This window comes from Arachis hypogaea, chromosome 10, assembly GCF_003086295.3.
Source record: "Arachis hypogaea cultivar Tifrunner chromosome 10, arahy.Tifrunner.gnm2.J5K5, whole genome shotgun sequence".
NCBI classification, from domain to species: domain Eukaryota; kingdom Viridiplantae; phylum Streptophyta; class Magnoliopsida; order Fabales; family Fabaceae; genus Arachis; species Arachis hypogaea.
Window position 1 is genome coordinate 93011625 of NC_092045.1, and position 7690 is coordinate 93019314.

The window sequence follows — 7690 nt, forward strand, 5'->3', positions numbered from 1 at the left end:
TCGTCCTCGAAAATTAAAGTAATATATAAGGTAATACATAGTCTTTGTACTCTACTTTTTAAACACTTTATAGAAAAGTATAAAATCTTAGTATGCATATATAAATGTTCAAAACTTGATAAAAGTTTGGAGGTACAGAATAGGGTGCAAATTAAGATAGGCGTTCACAAAACAAACGGTAGCAAGTGTAGCAAAAGGGCTACAAAGCAGGCTGGTATAAAGCAACGGATATAAGGCTCGCTCACAAATCTTTTACCCATTTCAAAACTTCAACTTCCCAACTCCATCAGTCATTACACAATTCCATAACCCGTCAGAATCCTAACATCCGCAAACTCTTACGGGGTACGAACTACTATACTCTTCATAACGTTGCACACCTACTAACCCATCTTTTACGTTTACGAATAGCATTTTAATGTTTCGTTTGCTACCCTTAAAAGGCGTACGTGATTCTAAGGCAATCCTCGAATTTATTTCAAACACAAGACCTTAGAAAAAGATAAGCGACAAAATTCGCCAGGGCCTGAGAGGATTCTTGAAACCACAAGTAATCAGGAATACATAAGGAATGAAGAGTGTCAGACGGAAAATTAGTTTGGCAATCTCAATAATGATTCTTGAATCAACAAAACCCGATAGGAATAACAAAAGGAAAAGTAGTAGAGTAGTTTGAAGCAAAATTAAGTCGAGTCAAGGAATATGAGGTTTACAGAAAAAGAATGTCTAAGACCAAAGACAAGGCTCATAAGTCTCGAATAGAATTAAGAATACTTTCAAATGAATCACTCATAGAATGAAAAAACATTTCAAAAACTATTTCACATTTTTTAAAGAAGTGCGCATCAAACACTTTGTAAAAGAATTAACAAAAGTATATTTGTGGCATTATGTTAATATAATTCCATGTTGAAATAGATTATGTAGAGTTTCAAAAGAAAATGAACACCGATTTGGCTAAAACAAAAATATTCCCTCAAATATTTGAGAAAAATAGTTAGGTGCACCACTTAACCAAAAGTAGGCATAAAACTCGGAAGGTAATCAAATTGCCTTCTGTTAAAATAATTTACACAAAATAAGTGAGGTTTGAAAAGGAACAGTCAATTGGGTTAAGGCCAAAATAATTTTCCGAAAGTCTTAATAGATATTTAGGGTTTTAGTCAAATACAAGTATATAGTGAAATCGTGGCAAGGTTATAAGAAAATCGAACGTTTGTTTAAAAATTCTCAAGGTTTATATTCAATCAAGCGTGTATAAAATTATAGCAAATATGGAAGAGGAAGAAATTAAACTTTATTTAGAAAAAAAAATTCCAAAGTACAAATTTGCTTATAAGTCGGTTTCAAAACTTTATTTAAAACAGTGCATGCCGACCTCAAAATAACTTTGTCAATTTAAAGAATAGCTATGGATGCAATTTAAACGAGAGAAATTGATTTAACTTTCTTAAGAAGAGAATCCAAAACTTGCTTTAAAAGTTAATATCAAAACGAAATTGCCGTCATATAAGAACATTCAAGAATATTAAGACGTACTTAAAAAGAAATCAGGCCATATGAAAAAGGATCTTAGATCAAGGGAGTTCAAACAAGATTAACTAGACATAAGACATCGAACAAGCTTTCAATCGAGCTACTGAAAACTTAAACTTTCTCTTCTATCAGTCATCCCCTAAAAAGCTAACACATCGATTTTCACCTCTAAGGACTACATGTGACACTGAGATAAGTACAAGTACGTTCAAAGAGATACCATTCGCAGGAAGAGAAGAATAAGCGACAAAATTATGTTTCTCATAAATTTGGAAGGTGTGAGATTGCAACTAAGCAATGATGTACAGGCATGAAAAAACATTTTGGAAAGAGTCATTTCGCTTCATAATAAAAAATATTTAATTTCGGAATTCTAAAAGGTACAAGAACAGGGTAGTAATAAATTAGATCAAAATAAACTAAAACCATATCAAAGGAGCATAAGGTTTACAAGAATATGAAGGAATGGTTCAAGTCACTAACAAATAAGAATGATCAAAAGTCATGAAATATGCCGAAAGAAAGAATCAAAATGTAAATAGGAAAGAATTTTGATTTCAAAACCTCCAATAGAAACTATAGAGGAAAACAGGGCAATTGCTTTACAAAATTCCAGAAAATTATCAAAAACATAAATATTGTGTCATGTTAAAACAAATTCAAGTCGAACTAAATTGTGCAAGATTTGTGAAATGAAAATAAGCTAAGCTAAGGATGAAATGTTTTCTCAGCAATCTTGAAAAGTACCTTACATAATCAATTAAGAATTTATATAAAAACAACGCGAGGTTGGTAGGAAATCAAGTTGTTTTTCGTCAAAACTATTTCTAAGGTAAAGACAAAATATATGAAATTTTAAAAGATGGAGTTTAATTGGACTAAGAATCAAAAGTAATTCCTCAGAAATCTCAAAGATATTCAAGCATTTAGTCAATTAGGAGTACATATTGAAATCACAGTAAAATTGAAAGAAATTTCAAATTTTGTTTAAAAAGAAAAAATTGAGATATGATTTAAAAAATACATATGAACAAAGACATGCAAAATTCAAAATATTTTTATCAAATTTAAAGAATGATTATAGGTACAATCAAGTAAGAAAGGATTAAGTTAAAATTTAAACAATTTCAGATTTACATAAAAGACTACATGAATCAAAAAGTGTTTGGAAAAACAAACAAATCCTCCAATGAATTTAAGTAAACATAAGGAGTTAGGATTAAACAGAATGCATTTCAACAAGAGGTAAAATTGAGAAATAATCAAACTACTTTTTAGGAAGAAATCTCAAATAAGGATTTCAAGGCACACTATGAAAGAACAAGTTACAAGTTATCAGTAAAATTTTCGAGACATGTAAAAGAATATCCTCGAGAATTAATTCCTTGCGTCCGCAAGCAGTGCGATAAGCGTTATCTATTACTTATCAATTTCAATTCGCCCATAATAACCTATTAACTTCCCGGTTCACATAGCCATCAACATTAAGTTGGCCAGACTTAATATCAACAGATATGCAACGACAAGCTAACAGTGTTAATTAATAGGCAGTCATGTGTATAAAATTCTAATTCTTGTTACTTGGACAAGACCTACAACATGACAAACCCTCAAAGAATGCAATGAAGCATAGTTAGTCCATTCCCAAGGCTCTAATCAGGATGAACTGCTCTGATACCATAATGTAACACCCTCACTATCAGAAGTCACGCTTCCGGCTGCACTATTCTGATAGCAAGAAGTATTACGACTACTTTACATACTAAATACTAAAATAGGAGCCTGTGACTCAACACTGTATCGCCGCTTTCTTAGAAAAAACCGAAACTAAACACTTTATCTTAAGAAAAAAATACAAACAGGCATAGATTCATATACAAGACTCCTTACATAATAACTCATAATATAATTTACATATAAAACATACAATTCCTATCCCTCTTACAAACTCGTAATAACAAAGACGAGGGAAGAAAATAATCTAATTAATACAACATCTTATAAACCAAACACAGTATATCTCTTCTTAATGATTCTTCATCCGGTTCCTGAAAAGGTAAAGCTGTAGGGGGTGAGAACCTAACTACACGGTCTCACCACGGAGTTTCAAAGTTGTTATAAGAAGATATTTAATAAGAAACTGTTTTCAAATTCAGTGATTATCATTGCTTTATGAATCCTTTTTAAAATCCAATAGCTAATCGTTCAAAACCTTTTCAAATAAACAATGTTTAATATTTTAAGAAATCCAAAATCTTTCCTTTCTTATAAGCAAATCTCAATCAGAAACCAACCACGCAATCAAACAACACAATCATTAATTCAGCATCCAAGTTCAATCTCAAATGTAGCACGCCAGAACAAACACAAGCAAGACAGACAAGGAAAGCACAAGTAGGTAGCAGTTACAGCAAATAGTTCAAGTAGTAGTTAAGAACAGTTTAGCAATTAGGCAAACCAAAATAAGTTCAAACCCAAACAAAGCATACAAATGCATATGATGCATGCCTGTCCTATGGCTGATGAGGCTCATCTGTCGGTTATCCAGCCAACCCGACAAGTCTGAATTGTACTTAGACTGTCCCCCGACGTGCATCCCCAAGAGTCTATGCATAGCTTTTTCTCAAATAATCAATATTACTCAATGGGGGTATCATTCCCGGGAATTTATATAGTGCCCGGTCACACTTACGTCGTAGGGTCAACAGAGTATCGAGTTTTCAACCTGGTACACGTGGTGGCAAGCCACGACACTTAATCCAGGGAACCTCGTATCTCAGATATTTCAAATTCATAAGCCATATAAATAATTCATTCATCATTCATCAACATTTAAGCCATTCTCAATATCATCATCATTCATCAATCCATATCCCATTTCCAAATTCATTCAAAAATCATATTTCAAATCAATCCTCATCATCCTTCTTTCCATTAATCAACAATCTCAATCAAAACATAATTCTTTATTTTCTAAATAAATCAATCTTTAAAACATATAACGTTCAAAACTAAATCTTTTTAAATCATCACTTCGGACAAGACTTTCAATTTTATAAAATTTCGGCAGCATCTCCTCTAAAACTTGGACACTGCCACCCTTTTCGGGTCCCACCCAAACATTTCTCAAACATTTTCTCAACCATTTCCAAATTCCAAACATTTTCCATCAGCTCCAATATCAAATTATTCTCAAATCAGACCAATTCCAATAATAAAACTCTTTTTAAAATCAAACCAGTTCAAGTATTAAATCATTTATAAAATCAGACCGACTCAAAATCAAACCGCTTTAACTCCAAACCAAGAAAAACCACTGTTCATAATAATTAAGTAAATAACTTTTCAAACCCATTTCTTATCAACAACCGTACTTCACTCAAGTAATCGAGCAACCAATAATTCAGTCTAACAAACCATCACATTCACAAGACAAATATAATCACAAAAGTATATCTCCTTGCGTCAATATCTATTTATAACAACTCTGTAATATAAAATAGAATTTAAGAAAAACCCCTACCTCGTTCGCGATTCAACTACGCAACAAACTGCATTTCTATTCTTATCCCACAGCAACAGCATCAATACCGACCGTCCCCACAGCAGTCACAGCCTCTAAACACAGCCTTAGCTCAATCCTAAAACGTTAATGTCGCGTAATACTTAATAATCTATAACAGAAAAGTAACTAAAAGAGTTTGGAACAAGGAGCGACTTACTGGGCTTACGAATAATCGAGAAAACGGGGCAACAGCAGCTCCGGTGACGACGTAGCACCTTAATGCTGTATGCAACAGCCATAAGACTCAGCTATCAAGACCCGTAACTCAATCCTATGACACCCAAGATCTCAGATCCTCAAACAACTTAAAACAGAAATGCTAATTTAAAGGTTTTGGAATGCATCGCTTACCCAAACAAGGACGAACGGCTAAATTGAAATACGGTAACTCCGATGGTGGTTCCGGTGATCACCCACGCCACACCCGGTGACCAGAACGGCGGTAACAATGGTGCAGTAGCTCAGAATAACAAGCAGCGGCGGCGGACGACTGAAATAAACATGCAGTGACGATAAAGTTCCCGGAACTCAAAAGAACATAAACCAAACTTTAAAACCCTTACCAACAGTGCGGTCCCCAGCGGGGGCAGCAAGGTTTCGAGCGGCAGAAATGGTGGTGGCTGGCGCGGGTCTCTCCTTTCTCTCTTCGGCTCCCGAGCTCGCTCTCTCTCTCTCTGGCTCCGCCATAAGTGACGGCAACCGACTCCATGATGAGAACGATGACGACGCGGGTACAGCAGCGGCGGCGACGGATTTCACGGTGATTGCAACGCTGGTGACACGAAAAGGTCTCCGACGCGGTGGTTGGACCTCAGCTCGACCTCAGATCTCGCTCTCTCTCCTCCCCGTGCGGTCTCCTCGGCGCTGGCGCAAACAGCGACACGACGCGACGGCGATCCTGAACGGCGCGGCGGCTTCCTTCGCGGCACTCTCCTCTCTCAGATCTCCTCTCTCCTCTGTCAGTAGCAACGGCGACGGTGGCAGTGACACCCACCGCGCCGCCTCACTCTTCTCCCCCTCTCCTTCCTTCCTCGATACCTCTTTCTCCCTTCCCTGTCTTTCTTTCTTCAAGCTTCCCCTGTTTTCCCCCTTTCTATTCTTTCCCTTTCTTTCTTTTTTCTTCCCTGATTTCCCTGCCCCCACTTCGTTCTTCCCTTTCTTTTGTTTCTTTCTTTTTTTTTTCTTTTTTTTCTACCGTGTGTCTGTGATAAGGAGAAATGTTAGTGGCGGCTAGGGTTGGGTACAAGAGAATTAGGATTTTGTGTTTAATTTAATCAAATTAGGATATAGAATATTAATTTGAAATCTAATTTGATCTTTAAAATTATTTTAAAAATATTATTTGTGATATAAAAATACTAATTGATTTTCAATAAATTACTCTAATTGAAAATTCACGATAATGTAATTAATTTCTCTTTATCTTTAACTTAAAGTAGTAAATGATATAAATTAAATTATCTAAAATCAAATCATATAAAATTCTTATTATTTCATAACTACCAATTTTATAATTTAAATAGCCAAACCTCATTATTTTTTTTGAATTTCCAGAACTTTAAATCATAAATAGGAAAATAATCTATAGGTATAGAGTTTGGATAAAAACCTTAATTTATTTCAAGTCTAATTAATTGCCTTTAATTATTTTCAATAAAAATAATTTCTGAAATTAAAACCATAAATAAATATATAATTTGAGACTGATTCAAAATAGAACTTTTTTAAAAGTCTTGGGTCTTACAAAATGAAGGAACAATCCACATCCTTATAACCCTGACTTTCAGTCTCCAAGACTCTTGAGAGGCTATATTTTTTATATGATATCAAATGCAGGAGGCATAACAACAAATTTTGAACAATAGAATAAGAAAATAAAATCAGAATAAGTAGAAACATTTTTTAGAACACTCTTAAAGCATGGAAGTAATGTAGCAGACTTGTGAAACTTGACATCCAATTTATAGACAGAGAAATGAAACCAATTTAGGATTTGAAATAAAAAATTTGAACCATGGAGTTAATAAAAAATAAAAGATCATTGTGTATATAACACTCACTTTGAAACCAATCAAAAGTGGAGTTGATATATTCATTCGTTCGTATATTTCTGAAGAAAATACATACATATAAAAACCATGCTGGAAAGAAGGATAAGCACTTATTATAAGGCAAAACAGTATGAATAACCATCACATCATAAAAAATTTGACAGCAATCAACACCTACCAAAGTTTAACCCTATCCACTACACCATAAATCATGATAATGCACACATCGTGATAGCAATTTATATAAATATATTATTATAGCCTGTAAACAAAACCTTATTTTGCAAAGAATAAAGACTAGAAGAATTCATATTCATATATATTGCAATGACCTTATAAATAGAAGAAGTATCTAAGTTAGTAAGAAAGACAGCTGTCCCAACATGACTAATGTAATTTATCAACCATTTCCATTAACATTCATAAGTAATAGGTTTGACTGAGAACAGAATCTTCTATCCCAAATTTAGATCAAATTAGCATTTAGATTATTTAAAGTCACTGCTGATGATGACTTAAGGAAAAAGAAAATGACAAT

The 7690-nt window shown here is 33.9% G+C and overlaps 1 long non-coding RNA gene across 2 annotated transcripts; it reads right to left on the reverse strand.

The window, feature by feature from the left end:
- Window positions 1-3389: 3389 nt before the first annotated feature.
- LOC140175869 (uncharacterized) lies at window positions 3390-6305 on the reverse strand. 2 transcript variants are annotated; one of them, XR_011866775.1, is made up of 5 exons: window positions 5665-6305; window positions 5453-5591; window positions 5259-5372; window positions 5060-5177; window positions 3390-3584 (listed from the first exon to the last, which is right to left on the reverse strand). It is a non-coding gene; the product is annotated as an uncharacterized lncRNA (long non-coding RNA). The 2 variants fall into 2 exon arrangements; XR_011866776.1 differs by having other exon boundaries at window positions 3390-3598.
- Between the last annotated feature and the right edge of the window lie 1385 nt (window positions 6306-7690).